At 48.3% G+C, this 22,723-nt stretch overlaps 1 protein-coding gene across 1 annotated transcript in view; it reads left to right on the plus strand.

Annotated features, from left to right (window-relative positions):
* The first annotated feature begins 2,773 nt into the window (after nt 1-2,773).
* The window catches only part of SETBP1 (SET binding protein 1), a 273,291-nt gene continuing 253,341 nt past the window's right edge, over nt 2,774-22,723 (plus strand). Inside the window, exon 1 of the mRNA XM_080973383.1 lies at nt 2,774-3,926. The gene's annotated coding sequence lies outside the window, so the exon portion shown is untranslated. The remainder of the gene's footprint in view (nt 3,927-22,723) is intronic.

Below are 22,723 nucleotides of genomic sequence, written 5' to 3' on the forward strand. Positions count from 1 at the left end.
ATGTTGTCTCGTACTGAGTCTGACCATTGGGTCCACCTAGCTTATTATTTATGGAAGGAACAGGCAATCTGTGGCCCTCTAGCCACAATGATCCTCCTGGACCATTGCTTATGGAGTCCAGCAAGACCATCCCTGGTCTCACATACCCTCCAAGTGTCCCTGTTTTCCAAGGACAGTCCCAGAATTACCATCCCAGCTTCTGATTTGGTCCTGGAAAGTCCCTATTTCCCGTGCCAGTGCCTCTACCACCGAGCTTGGGGAGGAGGATGAGCCAGCACTTGTCCTGAAATGCGGTGGCTGTGGCAACTGCAACATAACATTCTCTTGCCACTCCTTGGCCTCTCCAGGGCCACTACTGCTGGCATCCTCCCTTGGGCAGCTTGTAGTGGCTGTTGGAGACCGGGCGAGGAGGAGGAGGAGAGGATGCTTCCATTGAGGCCGAGTCTTGTGTGATGTGCTGACTCTGAGGAGCAGCCAGAGGGCAGGACTACCTTGCGCAGGAAGAAAGGGGAAGTGGTTCACAAGGAGTGGTTGGTGTGTTTTTTAATGCTGTGGGTTAAACCACAGAGCCTAGGGCTTGCCGTTCACAATGTCAGTGGTTCGAATCCCCATGACAGGGTGAGCTCCCGTTGCTCGTTCCCTGCTCCTGCCATCCTAGCAGTTTGAAAGCACATCAAAGTGCAAGTAGATAAATAGGTACCACTCTGGCGGGAAGGTAAGCGGTGTTTCTGTGTGCTGCTCTGGTCTGCCAGAAGTGGCTTAGTCCTGCTGGCCACATGGCCCGGAAGCTGTACACTGGCTCCCTCGGCCAATAAAGCAAGATGAGCGCTGCAACCCCAGAGTTGGCTACGACTGGACCTAATGGTCAGGGGTCCCTTTACCTTTACCCGCTTCTTTCAGAGAAAACTCCCTGGCATTTAAGAGAACCAAGACCAACTTGGCTGTGAGTCCTGGAAGACCTGCTCCCCGCTTTGCTGGCCTTTTCCTACCTGACCTGGGAAGACGGGATGAGGACTGACTCCAGCTACAAAAACTGAGGCTGCTGATCAGACCCTTGGGGTGGGTGTTGTGGGGTTATTTTTGCTGCTGTTGCTTTTGCATCTTTATTTTCAGACCTTATTTTCAGACCTTTCAGTGATTTGTGCAGAAATTGTTTCAGTTTGGCACTGTACTTTTTCATGTGTTTTAGGTACTGTTGAGGACGACTTGCGTTGTGTTTGTGATGATGTAAACCTTGCTCTGTTGTAAGCCACCTTGTGCATAGTTGTAACTGTGGGAGGGCGGCATACAAATTGAACGATGGTGATCCAGTGTGTTGTTGTTACTGCACCCATCTGTCTTGAGAGACAATGGAGTGCTTCGTTGGGGGTGAAGTCAAATCTGTGCCTTAGCAGCACCGAAGTGAACTCCCCAGGGTGTTTCACGTTACAAGAAAGGAGATTACGGTTAAACATCAGGAAGAACTTTCTGACAGTAAGAGCTGTTTGACTGAGGAACGGACTCCCTCAGGAGGTGGTGGTTTCTCCTTCCTTGGAGGTTTTTAAGCAGAAGATGGATGGCCATCTGCCATGGATGCTTCAGGTGAAATTCCTTCCTGCATTGCAGGGGGTTGGACTAGAGGATTCTATGATACTGTACCATCAAGAATACTACTAGAATGGGGTAACTGTGCCCCTGAAGGACCAGGTGCGCAGCCTGGGAGTCATTTTGGACTCACAGCTGTCTATGGAGGTGCAGGTTAATTCTGTGTCCAGGGCAGCTGTTTACCAGCTCCACTTGGTACGCAGGCTGAGACCCTACCTGCCCGTGGACTGTCTCATCAGAGTGGTGCATGCTCTAGTTATCTCCCACTTGGATTACTGCAATGTGCTCTACGTGGGGCTACCTTTGAAGGTGACCCTGAAACTACAACTAATCTAGACTGGTGACTGGAGGCGGCTGAAAGACCTACATTGGCTCCCAGTACGTTTCCAAGCACAATTCAAAGTGTTGGTGTTGACCTTTAAAGCCCTAAACAGCCTTGGCCCAGTATACCTGAAGGAGCATCTCCACCCCCATTGTTCTGCCTGGACGCTGAGGTCCAGCGTCAAGGGCCTTTTGGCGGCTCTCTCACTGTGAGAAGCCAAGTTACAGGGAACCAGGCAGAGGGCCTTCTTGGTGGTGGTGCCTGCCCTGTGGAACGCCCTCCCATCAGATGTCAAAGAGATAAACAGCTACCTGACATTTAGAAAACATCTGAAGGCAGCCCTGTTCAGGGAAGTTTTTAATGTGTGACATTTTGATGTATTTTTAATCTTTGTTGGAAGCAGCCCAGAGTGGCTGGGGAAACCCAGCCAGATGGGCGGGGTACAAATAATGAATTATTATTATTATTATTATTATTATTATTATATTGGGGTTTTTTGCTATTATGCTATGTAAATTGTGTTTTTAATGTTGTACAGTGCCCCGGGATCTTCAGATTAAGAGCGATATATAAAGTGAATAAATGTGTGTGTGTTATGGCTCAGTAGGTTAGAACACCGTGTGGATAACACCAAGGTTGCAGGTTCGATTCCCTTATGGGACAGCTGCATGTTCTTGCATTGCAATGGGCTGGACAAGATGATCCTCATGGGTCCCTTTCGACCATTCTTTGATTCTATGATTCTCTCTCTTTCTCCCTCGACGCTCCTTTCCCGCGCTTGGCCACCGGGGGCGCTGGAAGGGAAGGGAAAAGCGACGGAGGGGGGAGCTATGGAGCAAGCCAGAGACCTGCACAAGCCACCGGCGGCGGCGGCAGCAGCAGCAACGACGCACCGAGGAGGCGACAGTGTCGGCGGCGGCGGCGGCGGCGCAGGCTTCTCCTCTCCGGCTCGGATGAAACTGCGGTGATCGGCAGAAACCGTTTCTCCAGCAGCCCTCGAGGGCTCGCCGAGCCAGAGCGCGAGAGGAAGGGAGCCAGGCAGGTCGCCCTTGGAGCCGCGAGCGGGAGCAGCCGGGCGCAGGCTGGGGTCCCGCTCGCGCCCCCGGATTTGCCCTCCCGCGGACCCACCGGAGAGAGAAAGAGAGCGGGGGGAGGACCTCAAGCGGCAGCTCGCCTCGCGTCGACGGGGATTTTACGCCAGTGCATTGATTTCCCTTCTTCGCAACGAGAAGAGCAATTCCTTCCCTCTCCCTTTCTCCTCCCCTCCCCAGTCTTTCTCCTTCTTTTCTTCCCTCCCCTCCACTGCCACCCCCCTTTTTTTAAAAAAAGCCCGTAGCAATTTTTTAAACCTCCCTCGGCTTTTTAATATATAAATATATATATCTTTTTTTTTTTTGTTTTTGCATGCGTAATTTGTTTTGAAAAAAGAGAAATTGTTCGAGAGGCGCCATTTTTCACCTCCTTGGGAGGAAAAAAAAAGAGAGAGGAGAAAATCTGTTTCCATCTCTCTTGTTTCTCGACCGTGTGCAATCGCCTCCCTTTCCTTCTTCTCGCCCTCCCTCCTTCCTTCCTTCCCTCTCCTCCCTCCCTCTTTCCTGAGTGGGGGTCTCCGCCGAGCAGCCCCCGCGAACCCGCCCCTCCGCCTCCCCCCTCCCGCCCCCCCATCTGACAGTTCCCCGCGCGCCATGGCGCCCCTGCGCCAAAATCGCCAAACAGAAGCAGCAGCCGAAGGAGCAATAATACCTTAGGGGGCGGGGAAGGGTGCTTTGCTTTTATTTATTTTTTAAAACATTTTTTTTGGAGGGGTGCAAAAAAGGGACTTAGGGGTCGGGATCTGGAAACCCGCCCCTCCCTACTCCGTTCACACGCCTCCCCAACCTCCCCTCTACACGCATCGCGGTCGGCTGAAAAGAATCCTCGCGAATTGCGGAGAAAGGAGAGGCAAGGCGCGCGCTGCTCCCACGAAGGACTTTGGGGAGCTTAGCGAAGCCGGGCGCTTGGCTTTCCGAGAAGATAATGGGTGAGTCCTCATGAGCTATGGGTGGGTGCTTGGGGGGAGGGCTGGGGAGCTTTTTTGGGGGGGGGTCTGTAGGGGGTTCCAGAAGGCTGGCGGATGGGTGCCAGGAGGACGAAAAGTTGAGCTCTTTTTTTGGAGGCGCGGGAAAAGGGGGATTTCCCCGCTGCTTCTTGACGCTGCGTTTGCTGCTCAAAAGTCACTTGTATTGCAATAACCTGTGAGTATTATATGCAGATATTAGTTGCGGATCTGTGTGGGTTTGATGTGTTTTTGGTTTTTTTTTAAGGGGTGCGAGGGAAAGTGGGGGGTCGTGATTTGGGTGCTGGAAGGAGTTTGCCCAAGGACGCATGCGGCCCGAGGCTAGGCGTGTTTACTCGGAAGTAAGCCCCCAACCAGTCACCCTAGGCACAGACTCAAGGGGGCTTACTCCCAGTTAAGCTGCGAAGCAGACTCCCCTCCCTTCCCTTAAGCTAGCTCACTGTGACTTGGGATGGCAGTGAGTCCCCCGCCCACCACCCTCTGCTGAATTTAGAGAGAACAGGCGTCGGATCGGGCCCCTGCAGGCGCAGGCTTGGGAGCAGGCCCCGATCCAGTCGGTTTGCTGCCGAGGAGAGCTGCCCAGCTCGTGGCGCTTGCGCGGCTGTCAATTTCCCCGCGCGCTTGACTTGGGGGCCGAGGACGCAGCAGGACTTCCTGCGGGAGGGATCCGGCTGCAGGGCTGTTGCAGGCTTACTTGGGAGTAAGCAAGGCTAGCGCACGGCCTGCAGGGCACTTGCTCGCGAGTAGGCTGACCTGCGAACAAAACAGGAGGCAGGCTCGGGTTGCAAAGGGGCAGGCCTGGGACTTATCCCAGAGTAAGCATGCCTATAGGACTGGGCTGTTAAATTCCTTCCTCCACGACCCACCTACCCGTAGTAACATGCCTGCTTATGGGGTTTTGCTGGGAGGTGGCAGACTTGGTGTGTCTGAGGTGTGCGGAGAGGGTGGCAAGACGGCATTCCCTCTCGCTTGCAGTTTCCAGCAGTGGCGTAGCGTGGGTTGTCAGCACCCGGGGCAAGGCAAGTAATTTGCGCCCCCTAACCCGTGGATTTGCGCTCCCTAACCCTAACCCCCAGATGTTGCGCCCGGTGCGGCCGGCCCCCCCTGCACCCCCCACGCTACGCCACTGGTTTCCAGCGTGGATCTTGCGAGAGAGACGAGCTTCGCGCCAGGAAAGTGTGGCTGTCGAGGAGAATGAGATGGCAGCGCTGCTTTTTTAAAAAAGAGAGCGAGAAAGAAAGAAAGAACATGCATCAGAATTTGGGGGTATTGCACAGTGCACTACGGCCACACCGTTTCATGTTTGCGAGGTTTGAGTTATATTTTGGTTCCCAACCCCCACCCCTTCTTCGGCCAAGCCTTTTGCGAGGCTCTTCGAGTGCTATTTTGACATTGGCAAAAGGACACTCTGGCAACTGCTACGGTTTGCGGCGCATAAACAAGCCCTGCTCGCTCTGTGTGTTTGTCCGTGTAGCAGGGGCTGGATAATTAACAATGCAGGTTTTCTTTTCTCTCTCTCCCGCCCCCCTCCCTGTTTGTGTCAGAGTCAACCTCGTTAATAGATCGGCTACTAATAAATCCAGGATTACCCTTCAGCTACCCTCCCATGCCTTAGTTGGTGTGTTTTTTAAAAAACAACACACACCAAAAACACAGTGTCTGCGTCTTCCCCTCCAAATCCCCGAGCTCTGCTTCTGATTCCTGCAAACACTTGCTGTGCTTTTTCCTCCCAAAGCTATTTATTTATTTTGCAAGAGAGGAGAGAAAATGCTGGAGGTTGAAGGCATTAAGAAAGCGAAAGAGCTTGCAGCACATGTGGGGGCGAGGGCAGGAGGTGATCTTAGCCTCTGGTTTCCTCCCTTTCCTCTTCTCATGCCTTTTCTTGTGCAAACAGCGACAGAAATGCTGCCTGCTTTGAAAAAAATAAAAATAAATAAAAGGTTGAAATAGCCTGATAGCAAATGCTGCGAGGCTTGATACCAAGTAATAAGCTGGAATATATACTTTTGTGTTTGGTGGAGGGATGGCTCCTTTGTAACGCAGCATTCTGATGTATTTGGGGAATGGTGTGGGGGGGCATCATAGAAACACCATACAGGTTATGTTGTGTCCAGAAGATGGAGAGAAGAGGGGGGTTTCTTTCCGTGTTGTTTGAATGGGGTTTCTCTCTCAACCCCCGGAACATTGCAATCTCCCCAAAATTGTATCTCGGCCACCCACTAAAGTTGTGGTTTAGGAAATCAAGTTTGCATTGTTGCGATGGTTTTGCATACAAACTGGCTTTTTGTGTGTATTCTCTTCATCTGGATGTGTTGGAGGCAACAGATTTGAGTTTGGACCTGTTTGCGGAGGGTGGAAAAACCCTGCCAACTTTGCCAGTCTGTTAGAGTGCCCAGACCTCCCCAGCAGGGAAGAAAATAAACCCAAGTCCTCACCCCTTACCCATGCCCTTCCCTCCCCCACTGCCGAATCCAAGACTCCCCCTTCCAAAGCGAAGCAGAGGGAAGAGTGGGGAGAGCAGCTTTTGTAGGAAAACCCCATCAGAGCTGCAGTAGTGAGGTTTTCCTTTGCATGGGGTGGATGGCTTTTGGTGTAGGGTGTGTGTGAGGGTGTCTGGGTGTGAAGGAGGGGTGGATGGGATCTGGGAGGAGCCGGGATCTGGGAGGGTGAGCGGATTCAGACTTGCGTGGCCTTGAAAAGGTTCCTCCTCCTCCAGATCAGTTCTTCAATGGTGGTTCCTATGGCATGGGTCATCCGAAGCATCTCTTTTGCTCCAGGCCTATTTCCTTAGTGCCTGGAGGAGAGACTGCAGTGGCAGCGAAGTGCAAGTGTACATGTGTTTAGTGTTTTGGAGCCTCTAGGCTCCATAGTGCAAGAGAATGGGTGAGTGGGAAGTTGAGAGCTAGTTTCTGTTTCTCTTCCCTAGAAAGCTACCTAGGATGATTTCATACTGGGGGTGAAATACTATCTATTCTGAGGAAGTAAGAATCCTAGCAGAAGGCCTCTTGAACTCAAGAGCTGAGTACAGTGGTACCTCGGGTTAAGAACTTAATTCGTTCCGGAGGTCCGTTCTTAACCTGAAACTGTTCTTAACCTGAAGCACCACTTTAGCTAATGGGGCTTCCTGCTGCCGCCGTGTCGCTGCTGCATGATTTCTGTTCTCATCCTGAATCAAAGTTCTTAACCCAAGGTACTATTTCTGGGTTAGCGGAGTCTGTAACCTGAAGCGTCTGTAACCTGAGGTACCACTGTACAGTCATACCTCGGGTTATAGACGCTTCAGGTTGCATTTTTTTGAGTTACGGACCGCCGAAACCTGGAAGTACTGGAACGGGTTACTTCCGGGTTTCGGCGGTCGCACATGTGCAGAAGCGCTAAATCAGGCTTTGTGCATGTGCAGAAGTGCCGAATCGCAACCCGCACGTGCGCAGATGTGGGTTGTGAATGCTGCGGGTTGCGAATGTGCATCCCTCATGGATCACATTCGCAACCCGAGTGTCCACTGTATCTTTCCCTGCTCCTCCTAGCAACTCTCTGCTCCTGCAGAAACTTCCTAGAGTTTGCCTTCTGATGTAGCAGTTCTCCCCCTCCCCGCCACAGATTCCCACATTCCCACATTTTCACGGATGTGGAAAGGAATTGGCCCGGAGATGAAGAGGGTACAGGAAACCCTCAAGATTGGTAGGAAGTGAGCTTTCTAGGAAAGGTCTCTCAACATTAGCTGAGAGCTTGAGAAGAGGGGGAAGAGGACGGATTTTTGGTTATGCTTCCTCTCTTGACTTATGGAAGCAAACGGTGGTCTAGACAGAGCCCTGTCAGAAGTAGGTGGCATGTAACCAAGCGGAAGGGAGAGAAAGCATATGTGGACCATATTTTCGCCTCCCGCCCCGCCCTTTCGCCTCTTACTTTATATTGAAAGCAGAGGTGTTTCATTAACTCTAAGATGTCAGCAGCCCGGCAGTGCGGTCAAAGTGGTGAGGCAAGGGAGCGATGCCGGCCAGCCCGCTCCGGGGTGGGGGCACCCAGTGTGCCATTGCCTTATATGTACATCTGTGGAGTTGGAAAGGATGTTCCAAGTAAGCCGACTGTTGATCCTGCTCATCTTCTTGCTGGGGGGTGGGGAGGGAAGTAACTCGATCCCTCCCATACTGACAGGAGGATTTTGCAGGGTGGCCAGGAGCTTGCAACTCTGGCCAGCTTCAAGGGTGCAGTCAGTCCTAGGAAGCTGGGTGGCAATGTGTTTTTTTTATTAAGAGACACATGTATTTAAAGTCACGCCCTGCCAATCTGATGCGAAGGGCCTGAAAAGCTTTTGGAGCTGGGCTCCACTTGCTGAAGGAGTTCAGAAATAACCAAGTGCTCAGACCTTCAGTCAGAAGGAGGGTTTTTATACTTTCAACCAATAGAAGTATAAAGGAGGACATATTGCTTGTCTAAACTTTGAGATAATCTGAATTCACTGTACAGTCATGCCTCGGGTTACAGATACTTTGGGTTGCATGATTTCAGGTTGCGCACCACGCCGAACCCGGAACGGGTTACTTCTGGGTTTCGGCGCTTGTGCATGTGCAGAAGGGCTAGATCGTGCTTTGCGCATGCGCAGAAGTGCCAAATCGCAACCTGCACGTGCGCAGACACGGCACTGTGGGTTGCGGGCACTGCTAGTGGCGAACATGCTTCCCGCACGGATCACGTTCGCAACCTGAGCATCCACTGTACAGTGGTACCTCGGGTTAGAGACGCTTCAGGTTACATACGCTTCAGGTTACACACTCCGCTAACCCAGAAATAGTGCTTCAGGTTAAGAACTTTGCTTCAGGATAAGAACAGAAATCGGGCTCTGGCGGCGCGGCGGCAGCAGGAGGCCCCATTAGCTAGAGTGGTGCTTCAGGTTAAGCACAGTTTCAGGTTAAGAACGGATCTCCGGAACAAATTAAGTACTTAACCCGAGGTACCACTGTACTGTAAGTTTCCCTGCAAAGCTTTATATCTGTGTGACCCTAAGAGAACTGCCTTCCTTTTTTTCTGAGCATCTGATGATACAAAGTTTCTCTCCCTTTCCTCTTTGGTTTTTGTTTTGAATCTGTTACTTTCTGTTATGTTCTCCTTTTGGACATTACATATTTCTATTTCAAATCTGCCTTGTCTTTGACAGTTCATTTCCCCTACCTATTTCTTGCAAAGCTCCAGTGCCCTTTTACAGCTGCTGCTGCTGCTGCTGCTGCTGCTGCTGCAGGCAGAAATCCAGTAGGAGAAGCTTCTCCCAGCACAGTGAAGTGGGAAAGCTGTTCCTGTTGGATTTTTTGACAGCATTAATGGAGTATTGGGGGGTTCTGTTGGGGAAGGGGAGAACTGAGCCGGCCATTTGGACCACCCTGTGTTGCTCATTGTCTTTGTCCCCATTTTATAGATGGGGAGCTTGAGGGCAAAACAGGAATGGCTTCCCCTCGGTCACACTGGGAGTATACCAGGTTTCTCAGGGCTGATTTTAAATGCTGTAGACTTCATGTATAGAGCCCTGCCCTGGGTTTAAGCTTGAAGCTGGAATGTTGTAGAACCTGAAACTAGCTGGCTGTTCAATAGATAGAGCCCTTTTCTTTAAATTTGCAAAAATACTCGCAGGGCTGCTGTGTCTGGGATAAAGCCTGGTGGCATTTGAAGCCCCAGTATTGGCCTTCAACATTCCTGCCACATTCTATACAAATTAGGGGCACGGGAAAATCGATAGATGCCTTATACTGAAACAGACCACTGGCCCATCTAGCTCAGGATTGTCTCTGCTGACTCAGAGTGCCTCTCCAAGGTTTCAGATAGGGACCTTCCCAGCCCAACCTGAAGATGTTGAGGATTGAACCTGGGACCTTCTGCAAAGCAGTTGCTCTACCACTGAGCTATGTAAAAGGTAAAGGGACCCCTGACCATTAGGTCCAGTCATGGCCAACTCTGGGGTTGCGGCGCTCATCTCGCTCTATAGGCCGAGGGAGCCGGCGTACAGCTTCACGTGGCCAGCATGACTAAGCCACTTCTGGCAAACCAGAGCAGTGCACGGAAACGCCGTTTACCTTCCCGCCGGAGTGGTACCTATTTATCTACTTGCACTTTGACGTGCTTTCGAACTGCTAGGTTGGCTGGAGCAGGGACCGAGCAATGGGAGCTCACCCTGTCGTGGGGATTTGAACCACCAACCTTCTGATCGGCAAGTCCTAGGCTCTGTGGTTTAACCCACAGCGCCACCCCCCTCCTAAATGGAGCCAGTGTTAGAAACTCAGATATATCAGCTAGGCACCAATTCCCTCCTCCAACTGGGGTTGCGGTCACCACAACGGAACGCCTCCTTGGCATTTGGGGGCCAGACAGCTCAAAAGTTGTGTTTATCATCACAACTTTTGGGTTCCTGAAATTCGGTCTGATGGTGCAGATAAAATATAACAGATGGAATTCCCCAGGATATGTTGCTAGCGTGTGAAAACAGGTAAGATCCAAGGATCCCCAGGCAGATGGCGGAGGTGTCAGATGGCATCCTGGTGCCCAGGCATCTTCACTGGGTCACAAGTGGTCGAAAGCCAGGTGTAAAATGTGCCTGGTGAATTTTGAACGCTGAACAGAACCATGTAGTACTTTGAGTTCTTTGGAGGCAAAGATGGGATATAAATGCAACGAATAACTAAGAGATAAACTTGAAGGCCAGGTATCAAGGGCCTTGAAGATGGATCAGCTAAAAGGCCCAAAGGTCTGACTCTGTATAAGGCAGCTTCCTACATAAGACATTCTAGTTTGCCTAGGCATTTGGATCTTGAAGTCCAGTTCCCCCACCCCAACCCTGAATATGGCCTTTGTGTATTATCTACTGTTTTAAGGTAAAGGTAAAGGGACCCCTGACCATTAGGTCCAGTCGTGGCCGACTCTGGGGTTGCAGCGCTCATCTCGCTTTATTGGCCGAGGGAGCCGGCATACAGCTTCCGGGTCATGTGGCCAGCATGACTAAGCCACTTCTGGCAAACCAGAGCAGCGCACGGAAACGCCGTTTACCTTCCCGCTGGAGCGGTATCTCTTTATTTACTTGCACTTTGACGTGCTTTCGAACTGCTAGGTTGGCAGGAGCAAGGACCGAGCAACGGGAGCTCACCCCGTCGCGGGGATTTGAACCGCCGACCTTCTGATCGGCAAGTCCTAGGCTCTGTGGTTTAACCCACAGCGCCACCTGCGTCCCTATCTACTGTTTTACTTTGCTCATTTAAAATAAAATAAACTTGAAGAAGCTGGGTGAACTTAGACCCTCCCTCCCCAATTTCAGGTTAAAGCAGCCTTTGGACTCCCATCATCGTCCTTGACCACTGGCCGTGCTGGCTAGGAATGATGGGACTTGTAGTCCTACAACACCTAGGGACCCAAGACTGAGAAAGGTCTAGAATATCCAGGGTTTGTTTGTTTTTTTAGTCAGAACTCATCGGAACTTACTTCCTGTACTTTTCAGCCGGGCACCATTACCATTATAAGAGAACAAGGGAGGTGTTCATGGTGAGTTCTGGCACCTCTTTTTCTGGAAAAATAGTACTGAGAACATCTTTCGCCAACCTAGTCTTGCAGTTGTTTTGGACTACAATTCCCATCAACCCCAACCGTTGTGATCCGAAACATCTGGAGGACTCCTCTTTTGGCAAAGGATGGCCTAGACTAGCCCTCTGCAGTGACCACCCCTGTCTTCACCTGTAAGAAGGCTTGGTGAGCAGGGCCTTATCTACTCTGCCATGTTTTGCTCTTGTGCCCTTTGTGGCAACCTGACCAGGTGAGGCTTTTCCTGTATAATTGGCGGGAAGAGCTTCTGTCTTAAAATCCTGCATGTCGGGGTCAGACTGGACACACATGCTTAATCACACAATCACCCTATTTGTATGAAGCAGGTGTGTTTTGACATCAGATGGGACCACCCTCCACTGCCTTGTTTCATTGCTTCCTGTCGTCTCAGGATCTTCACATGCAGCCATGCTAACGTCTGGAACTGAAGTGAGGATTTTGGTACCTGAGTATTGGGGTGATGATAAGGTAGGCAGGGATTGAGACATGCCCCCTTTAAAATCCAGACCTGGTTTATCCATCAGGTGGCTAAACAAAATGGCTGCTGTCGTTGAGCCTACTTTGGCCTTCAGGATGCCATTAAAGTCGTGGTTCCCAACGTGGGGCACACACAGGGGGGCAATTCGAGAATGAGTTATTAACAGTTGATGGTCTCTGAGGCTTCCTCCACGTGAATAGGAGTTCACTTTTTGAATAATAAGAATTACCATATTTTTCACTCTATAAGACACACCAGACCACAAGACGCACCTAGTTTTTGGAGGAGGAAAACAAGAAAAAAAATATTCTGAATCTCAGAAGCCAGAACAGCAAGAGGGATCGCTGCACAGTGAAAGCAGCAATCCCTCTTGCTGTTCTGGCTTCTGTGATAGCTGCGCAGCCTGCATTCGCTCCGTAAGACACACAAACATTTCTCCTTCCCTTTTAGGAGGGAAAAAGTGAGTCTTAAAGAGCAAAAAATACGATATGTTGTCGTTTAGTCGTGTCCAACTCTTCGTGACCCGGATCACTGCCTTGCTGTGGCGAAGGGGCTTGAATAACTCACAGAAGCTATGAGCTATGCCGTGCAGGGCCACCCAAGATGGACAGGTCATAGTGGAGAGTTTTGACCAAACGTGATCCACCTGGAGCAGGAACAGGCAAGCCACTCCAGTATCCCTGCCAAGAAAACTCCATAGACAAAGACAACAGGCAATAAGAATTATAGGTTGGTATTTTAGAGATGCTTAGGTTGGGCATCGCCAAAAAAAAAAAGGTTGGGAACCACTGTATTAAAGGGAGAGGAGGAGGACCCGTTAAAGGGATAACAAAACCTAGGTTTAACACATCTTCCGCTGCAGATTCACTAAGTGAGCTTCTTGAATTCATTCCCATCCTGCTAGTCTTCCCCTCAGCACAGTGGGAACGTGGACAATCTATCTTGGGCGGAGATGCGATTTGTGAGTGTTTCCCTCCATTCCCTTCTGTTACTGCTTTCTTGGACCTACGGAGTGTCCTGAGGGCAAGGCCTGTGTATTTTCTTTTGGTTTGTGTACAGTGCCTGGTTAGCATGGGGACTCCAGTAGTAACAGTGAATCATAACAATATGAAGGCATTTGGAAGCGTTGTATAAATAGCCAGCCATAATGCGGCAGATAATTCAGTTGATGAGGCATTTCAGGTCACCGAAGTATGGGGGGGCTGCGGGAAAGGGAGATTCCTGAAAAATTTTAATTTGCATGGCTGTGTGCACCTGGTAATTACACCGTGGGGGGGGGGGAGGGATTTGATAGTGGATGTAAGTTTCACTGCCCTGAGACTCTCAGCTTCCATTTAAAAACAAACAGCAGAGCAAGTGTCTGCCCTTTACGGAGTCCGTTGCCAGGTTGCAACCTGCAGATTCATTATTACCAGATTTCTTTCCCACCTTAAGGTCCCAGGGCGAGTAGCGACAATGTAAGAATACAATATCACGCCTGTGAAAATGGACGGGAAAGAGAAATGTCTGTTGTAATGTCAGAAACCCCAGGAGGACTGGGCAAGATTTCCAGTGAATAGGACGTAGAGCCTCAAAGACCTTTATTTGTCCCTTTTGTAGGGCTTCCAAAAGTGGTATAAATTATGCAAAACTGGCATATGCAAATCAGCCTTGTTTTTGCAACTTATAAAAACCCAGGTTCTCTTGGTGCGACATTTATATTTAATTTCTGTTTTGTTTTGTTTTGCACATATTTCCCTGGCTGAAACATTTGCATTGAGTGCTGTAGCCCCTAAGCCATGATGGCATTCTGTGGGGAAAATTGGAATAAATCAGAACTTTCCCCACAGAACCCAGAAATCTGACAAGTCTTAATGAGTAGATCTATTTTTTTCTGAGCCGCATATAAACAGTGGGGGCCTTCCCATTTCAATTCATGCAACTAGGAAATGACTAATTGGTGTGGAGTACAGACAACAACCAATTTTGTTGTTGTTTAGTCGTGTCCAACTCTTCATGACCCCATGGACCAGAGCACGCCAGGCACTCCTGTCTTCTACTACCTCCCGCAGCTTGGTCAAACTCATGCTGGTAGCTTCGAGAACACTGTCCAACCACCTCGTCCTCTGTCGTCCCCTTCTCCTTGTGCCCTCCATTTTCCCCAACATCAGGGTCTTTTCCAGGGCGTCTTCTCTTCCCATGAGGTGGCCAAAGTATGGCGCCTCAGCTTCAGGATCTGTCCTTTCAGTGAGCACTCAGGGCTGATTTCCTTAAGAATGGAGAGGTTTGATCTTCTTGCAGTCCATGGGACTCTCAAGAGTCTCCTCCAGCACCATAATTCAAAAGCATCAATTCTTCAGCGATCAGCCTTCTTTATGGTCCAGCTCTCACTTCCATGCATCACTACTGGGAAAACCATAGCTTTAACTATACGGACCTTTGTCAGCAAGGTGATGTCTCTGCTTTTTAAGATGCTGTCTAGATTTGTTATCGCTTTTCTCCCAAGAAGCAGGCGTCTTTTAATTTCGTGCCTGCTGTCACCATCTGCAGAGATCATGGAGCCCAAGAAAGTAAAATCTCTCACTGCCTTCATTTTACATTTTGCAACCAATTTATGCACCTCCAGTTGATGTTTGGCTGTGCTGAACCTGGAAGCGACTTTAAAAATGGCCAAAACAGTCCTAAAAGAGCCCAGAAAGGGGGGAAAGGCATGAAAACAGTGCTTAGCAATCCCACGAACCTTTGCAAGTGCAGTTCCAGGAGCACTTGCTCTGACTGTTGAGGCCTGTGGAGAGTTGGAGTTTGGAGCAAGGAAGTATGGAGGGAGCGATTGTGGTGGAGTTTGGCGGAGTTTAGTGTCTCGTAAGCGTTGCTGGTTTCTCAAGGGTTTCCAGAGGTTTAGAAGGTGTTTGTAAGCTTTTCCAAGGGTGTTTCAGATATATGTGATAAAAGCCTGCTGCCCAGGAACATAACCCCTGCGTAAATGTGGAGTTGCCTGTACATGTTGTACATTTAAAGCACATTGAAATACAGTGGTACCTCTGGTTAAGAACTTACGGTAATTCGTTCTGGAGGTCCATTCTTAACCTGAAACTGTTCTTAACCTGAGGTCCCACTTTAGTTAATGGAGCCTCCCGCTGCCGCCGTGCCACTGCCACGCGATTTCTGTTCTCATCCTGAAGCAAATTTCTTAACCTGAGGTACTATTTCTGGGTTAGCGGAGTCTGTAACCTGAAGCGTCTGTAACCCGAGGTACCACTGTACATCTTTCAAACACATGACTTCCTCCAAAGAATATTGGGAAGTGTATTTTCCCTCTCACTGAACTATACATCCCAGCACCCCTAACAAACTACAGTTCCTAGGATTCTTTTTTTTCCGGTGGGGGGGGGCAGACCATGTGTTTTAAATGTGTGTTGAATGAGCTTAGAAAATATAGTGTGCTAGGGCAATGTGATTCCTCACTTCCTCTCCCTGTGTATGTGCTCCATGTCACCCCAAAATCTGCACTGGAAGAACCCTTAGGCTATATTTAGGGGGCACACAAGGGGAGGAGAGAGGAGGACCATTTATAATTCAGTTATTTAAAAAATTCATATACCTCTAATTCATATATAAAATATCCCAGTTGTTCAAAACAAGAAAAAAAATAGTAATTTTATTATTTATATCCTACCCATCTGGCTGGGGTTCCTGTACATAGCAAGGTAAAGGGTAAAGGGGACCCCTGACCATCAGGTCCAGTCGTGACCGACTCTGGGGTTGCGGTGCTCATCTCGCTTTATTGGCCGAGGGAGCCGGCATACAGCTTCTGGGTCATGTGGCCAGCATGACTAAGCCACTTCTGGCAAACCAGAGCAGCGCACGGAAACACTGTTTACCTTCCCACCAGAGCGGTACCTATTTATCTACTTGCACTTTGACCTGCTTTCGAACTGCTAGGTTGGCAGGAGCAGGGACCGAGCAACAGGAGCTCACCCCGTCGCTGGGATTCGAACCACCGACCTTCTGATCGGCAAGTCCTAGGCTCTGTGGTTTAACCCACAGCGCCACCCGCATCCGTACATACAGCCAAACAGTAAACACCATGTAAAAAGTTTAAAATCAGACAATTAGCGTGGAAAGACGTGGTCTTAATTGCACACATAACACTGATGGAATAGAAATGTTTTCAGCAGGTATTTAAAAGTTACAACAGAAGAAGCTTGCTGAAGGATGATAAATCTTTGCACTGATGGAACGTTCTCCTGAAGGCCACGTTGAATACTATTCAGTACTTATAAATGTTCTCTGTAGAATTATATGCAGTATTTATCTTACAGTATTTATAACTTGCCTTCTGATCTGGTAGATTCCAAAGTTGGCTAACAGGCTTTTTTTAAAAAATAAAATAAAAACAAAAGCCAAACAAAGATGTCAATAACGAAAACAGAAATAGCGCCAGGCTTTGAGCGCTGTTTCAAAATGGCATAAAACTTTGTTGGAAGTTTGAGAGAGAGAAAAGCAGGATCTCTGTTTGGAAATCAAGGAAGCAGGGGGACTTGCCCAGATGGACAGAGGGAAGCAGCGTCTGAAATTCGCCAGGTGCATTTTGCACCTGGATATTGGCCACTTGCGACTAAATGAAGATGCCAGGGTGCCTGACATCTCCACTCTCTGGAGCTGCATGCCTGGGGATCCTTGGATCTTGCCTGTTTCCACACACTAACAACACATCCTGCAGAATTATGCCCGTGATATTTTATCTGCACAAGCAGAACGGATTTGAGGAAGCAAAAAGTCGTACGATTTTACAGCCGCTTGGCTTCAAAAGAGCAACCAGACATTCCATTTTGGGTGACCATAGCCCTGATTAAGGACCCATTTGGTGCCTAGCTTATTTACCTGAGTTTCTAACGCTGGAGGGAAGGCATTCCAAAGGCAAGGCACTACCACTGAAAAGTCCCCGCTTCTTGATGCTGCCTGCCTCACTTCTGGTGCGAGTAGGAGAGGTTCATCTGGAAGCAATTATCACGTTGCAGGGCTCATAACTTATGAGCTGCACACCACGATATATTATGTACAGCTCTTCTCCGTAGGGCCACTCATCAGAGAGGCTTGCTTATGTTACACATTCTTCGCTAATCTCACTTTGGGCGTATTTTCTGCTCTCTTGGTAGGATCAATTGCTTGTATGTAATCTTCTTCTTGGTTTTCTTTCTCCCTTCGGGCCAGCTAAACTTTGACCTTGTGCTTAGGGATGCATAATTGCTCTTTGATTTTGGACTCTCTATTTAGCTTAGGAGATGCCTCTGTCTATAATGAGACAACCTCCACCTCCACATCCCTCCCTCTGAAGGTGTGAGCATCCGTTGTGGTTGGAACCATGGTCCCCATGAAGAGACGATGGCTGATTAATGTCTGTATGCCTGGATGCACAGTTGTCTTTCTGTTAATGGTGGCTTCATCTGTAAAAAATGCCCTGCCATTGCAATCTCCCTGTTGACACCAGTCTGCCTTGGGTTAGCCTGGGTCTGTGTTCGAAACTCAAACATATAAGCTAATCACTAAATGGTACCTTAAACCTAGGTTGTGGTCACCACAACAAGGTGCCATCCCCCTCCCCCCAATTAAATTTATTATTATCATTATTCATTTCATTTCTATACTGCTTTGTATTTTAAAGAACAAATCTCAAAGTGGTTTACAACACATTAAAACAACCCAGAATAAAACAAGTTCAAGCTTCAAGAATAATATTTCACTTCTCTAAGTGACATTTTGCTTTCCCCCTATTTATTTTCCCCTTTTTATTTATTTACCTGGTGTAGTGGTTAGAGTGTCAGACTAGGACCTGAGAGATCAGGGTTCAAATCCCCACTCAGTCATGAAGCTCATTAGGCGAGCCTTAGAGTTATTTGCAGCCTCTTAAGCTACCTCACAGTGTAGTTGTATGAATTAACTGAGAAGGGGGATGAACTGTGAACTTAACCAGTTGGGGCGATCAGTCACCAACCTAGCATCCAGAAGCACCTTATAGACCAACTAAGTTTGTTCTGGTACAAGCTTTTGTGTGCATGCATACTTTTTCGGATACCTGATGGACTTCCATTTCATGCTGCCCAATGTGGTGCCTTCCATGATTCTAGATTCCAGGTAGGATTTTTTTTGACGCAGTCAAAATAATAATAATTGTCCAGTAGCACTTTATAGACCAACTAAATTTGTTCTGGTATAAGCTTTCACGTGCATGCACACTTCTTCAGATACCAATATTTTTATTTATTTATTTAATTTATTTTTATTTCGACTGTGTCAGACCAACACGGCTACCTACCTGAATCTAGCATCCAGAGATCTCCACATGGTCATAGTTGGACCTGCACCAGTTGCAAAACACGCCTGGAGAATTTTGAACCATGCCTGGCAAATTTTGAACACTTGCCTTGGCAACCTCGATGTATAATACTGCAGGCCATAGAATATAATATGGCATGGTGTTTAAGTGCCCACGTTTTCCACATATGGCCTCTTGGAGCAAAGGAGCCCTATGAACTGCGAAGTTCAATTGTCGGATGCAAATGATGGTATTCAGTATGGAAAGATGACTGTGGGTCATGCAAAGTAAGTTGAGAAAAAGTTACTGGTGGAGGAAGTTACAAAGACCAGGTTTAGTCTCCCTGAAAATCGATAGCTTTGTTGTGTTTTGAAAGTTAGGCAGAGGAATTTGCACATTTTCATCACTGAACTCAGTGTTCTGTAAAACTGTTACGGGTCTTGCAGTAAAATAATATCTGCTTTCAATATTGACTTCTGCCGCTAGTACTTTGACACCTAAGGCTGTTACTAATACTGGCGGTTGTTGTTGTTTAGTTGTTTAGTCATGCCCGACTCTTTGTGATCTCATGGACCAGAGCATGCCAGGCACTTGTGTCTTTCACTGCCTCCCGCAGTTTGGTCAAACTCATGCTGGTAGCTTCAAGAACACTGTCCAACCTTCTTGTCCTCTGTCATCCCCTTCTTCTTGTGCCCTCCATCTTTCCCAGCATCAGGGTCTTTTTCAGAGAGTCTTCTCTTCTCATGAGGTGGCCAAAGTATTGGAGCCTCAGCTTCACGCTCTGTCCTTCCAGTGAGCACTCAGGGCTGATTTCCTTCAGAATGGATCAGTTTGATCTTCTTGCAGTCCATGAGACTCTCAAGAGTCTCTTCCAGCACCAAAATTCAAAAGCATTGATTCTTTGGCGATCAGCCTTCTTTATGGTCCATACTGGCGGTACTTAAACTTTATTTTGCCCTAGCAATTTCCTTAAACTAAGAGAATTCCCTTGCTTATGTTGACATGGGTGTGTAAGGGGAACTCACAGAACTATTCAGACTTGATTGCAACTCACACAAACACCACCCAGGCTACGTTGAGCCATAGTCAGGTTTAAAAATTGAATTAAATTTGACACCAAAAGGAACACAAGCTTCTGATCTAAAATTCCATTGGTGGAGGTGAAGATGTTCCTGCAAAATAATCGTATGTGGTCTGAAATACAGGGGAGTCATCTCTCTGCCTTCCAAAAAGGAAAAAAAAAAAAACCATTCTGCTGCCCTCAGTATGTTTCCACAGTGACCACTAATTTTCAAAGGATTTGTATTATGGCTCGAGGAGTGGCTGCATAACCTATATTGCTTAACTTGGTATACAGCGTAGGTGTATAATGTACATCACTTGGCATTACATTGTGTAAAGCATCTTACAGAGGCTCTGTATTCTGAATGGCTCTGGTCCCAGCCAACTTACAAATTCTTTTTGCTGCAACACTAAACTATGGTGAATGATTACACAGATGAGCCTCTGGCTTGTGCGCTCCCTGTCTTCTTCTGCCGCAGGGAGGTTCAGTTTTTGTTACGGACTCCTCCCGCTTGCTATGACACCGGGGCACAGGTAAACTGTGGTTAGTCTTAACTGTGGTTCACTAAAACAAGCCAGTTTCAAGCAGCAAGCAGTTAGCTTGCTTTAGTAAACAAGAGGTTGGACTCAAAGCTGTAAATGACGGTCATCTAAAACGTACTCTTCCAACCTCTTCCTCACAGCTGCTTTGGCCAGCCGCTCACATTCAGCTGTAGCTCCCCAGGTGTGAAACGGAAATGGTTTGTGGTCTGCCTCACTAGGTTGCTGTGAGGACGAAGAAACCCAAGCCTCTTGCCACTGTCAAGGTTGCTGGTGAGTGGCATGGAGCTGTACTGAATAGAAAAGTATTATGGGTTGAATATGCCAATTGTTATGCTTTTCTCCAAACTACTATTTCATTCATTTCATTCTTATCCCATGCTTCTAAAATGATGGAGCTTGAGGAGGTTTGGCTGAGGTTGCTGAGGTGGGGGTCCAGTTAGTGTTCAGAATTTGCCAGACACCAGGCACATTTTGCACCTGGCTATCGACCACTTAGGGACGTGGGTGGTGCTGTGGGTTAAACCACAGAGCCTAGGACTTGCCGATCAAAAGGTCGGCAGTTCGAATCCCCACGACGGGGTGAGCTCCCATTGCTCGGTCCCTGCTCCTGCCAACCTAGCAGTTCAAAAACACATCAAAGTGCAAGTAGATAAATAGGTACCGCTCTGGCGGGAAGGTAAATGGCGTTTCCGTGCACTGCTCTGGTTCACCAGAAGCGGCTTAGTCATGCTGGCCACATGACCTGGAAGCTGTACACCGGCTCCCTTGGCCAATAAAGCGAGATGAGAGCTGCAACCCCAGAGCCGGCCACGGCTGGACCTAATGGTCAGGGGTCCCTTTACCTTTACTTTATCGACCAAATAATAATAATAATAATAATAATAATAATAATAATAATAATAATTTATACCCTGTCCTCCCTGGCCAGAGCTGGGCTCAGGGCGGCTAACACCAATAAAATCACAGTAAAAACATAATAGGGGAAAAAGAGAGGGGGAAAAACAGCCCAATTTAAAATACAGGTTAAAATGCAATTTAAAATGCAGCCTCATTTTAAAGTAGCTGATAAATCAAGAACATAAGGGGAGGGAAACATAAGGGTCAGACCGAGTCCAAACCAAAGGCCTGGTGGAGCAGCTCTGTCTTGCAGGCCCTGTGAAAATATGTCAAGTCCCGCAGGGCCCTAGTCCTAGTTGAAACCAATCTAACCTCCTTGAGGCTTGGGACCTCCAAAGTGTTGTTATTTGTGGACCTTAAGGTCCTCCGCGGGGCATAGCAGGAGAGGCGGTCCCGTAGGTATGTGGGTCCTAGGCCGCATAAGGCTTTAAAGGTCAAAACCAGCACCTTAAACTTGACCCTTAAACCTGTGACCAAGTGAAGATGCCTGGGCATCAGAATGGCACCCGACATCTCCACCAACTCGAGGCACACGCCTGGGGATCCTTGGATCTCCCCTGTTTTCAACACATCCTGTAGAATTCTGTTACATTTTATGTGCATAATCCGAATGATTTTAAGGAAGCAAAAAGTCGTATTGAAAAATACAACTTCCAAGCCACCTTTCCCCAAACTGACAACCAACCAGGTGTTCCTTTTTGGCGACTGTAACCCTGGTTTAAGCAGCCATTGGGTGCCTAGCTGATCTATCTGAGTTTCAAACACTTGGTCCAGCCCCTGACTTCAGCCAATACTGCTTAGTTTTAGAAGGTCACGACGCCATGTCTCTTCAGACAGACGATGCCCCTGAATCTGTTTTTTGGTTTCTTTTTAAATGCCTCTGTCTTGGATTTTCTGGTCTTGCGTAATCTGGAGCCATTTGCTCTCGAGGTAGCTTTTTCCAAACAGGGCACACTGTGTTCAGGAACTGCACAGACTGGACTAGTGAGCGCCATTGAATCTGACCTTTGACTTAGCATTTCCCATAAGCCGGCTTAATGTGCTGTTTCCTTGCTTAGCATTCAGCATTTTTGTTGTTGTTGCTGTTTAGTCGTGTCCGACTCTTCGTGACCCCATGGACCAGAGCACGCCAGACACTCCTGTCTTCCACTGCCTCCCACAGTTTGGTCAAACTCATGCTGGTAGCTTCGAGAACACTGTCCAACCATCTTCTCCTCTGTCGTCCCCTTCTCCTTGTGCCCTCCATCTTTCCCAACATCAGGGTCTTTTCCAGGGAGTCTTCTCTTCTCATGAGGTGGCCAAAGTCTTGGAGCGTCAGCTTCAGGATCTGTCCTTCCAGTGAGCACTCGGGGTGATTTCCTTCAGAATGGATAGGTTTGATCTTCTTGCAGTCCATGGGACTCTCAAGAATCTCCTCCAGCACCATAATTCAAAAGCATCAATTCTTTGGTGATCAGCCTTCTTTATGGTCCAGCTCTCACTTCTGTACATCACCACTGGGAAAACCATAGCTTTAACTATACGGACCTTTGTTGGCAAGGTGATGTCTCTGCTTTTTCAGATGCTGTCTAGGTTTGTCATTGCTTTTCTCCCAAGAAGCAGGCATCTTTCAATTTCGCGGCTGCTGTCACCATCTGCCGTGATCATGGAGCCCAAGAAAGTAAAATCTCTCACTGCCTCCATTTCTTCCCCTTCTATTTGCCAGGAGGTGATGCCCCTCCTTTTTCACGTGCTCTTGATATTCAGGACAGCATAGATAGCAGAGGCCCTTAGGGCGCAAAGTGACAGGCCGAATGCTTCTTTGTACAAACAGGCAGTGGTGGTGCTTTATCGTCTATGGCGTTGCACTCGAACATCAGCGCATTCTGTCTCGATGTTTTTTCTGGCATGCTGGCACCTTAGGCTCTGTTT

The sequence above is a fragment of the Podarcis pityusensis genome (genome assembly GCF_964106645.2).
Source record: "Podarcis pityusensis genome assembly, chromosome: 11".
Taxonomy (NCBI): Eukaryota; Metazoa; Chordata; class Lepidosauria; order Squamata; family Lacertidae; genus Podarcis; species Podarcis pityusensis.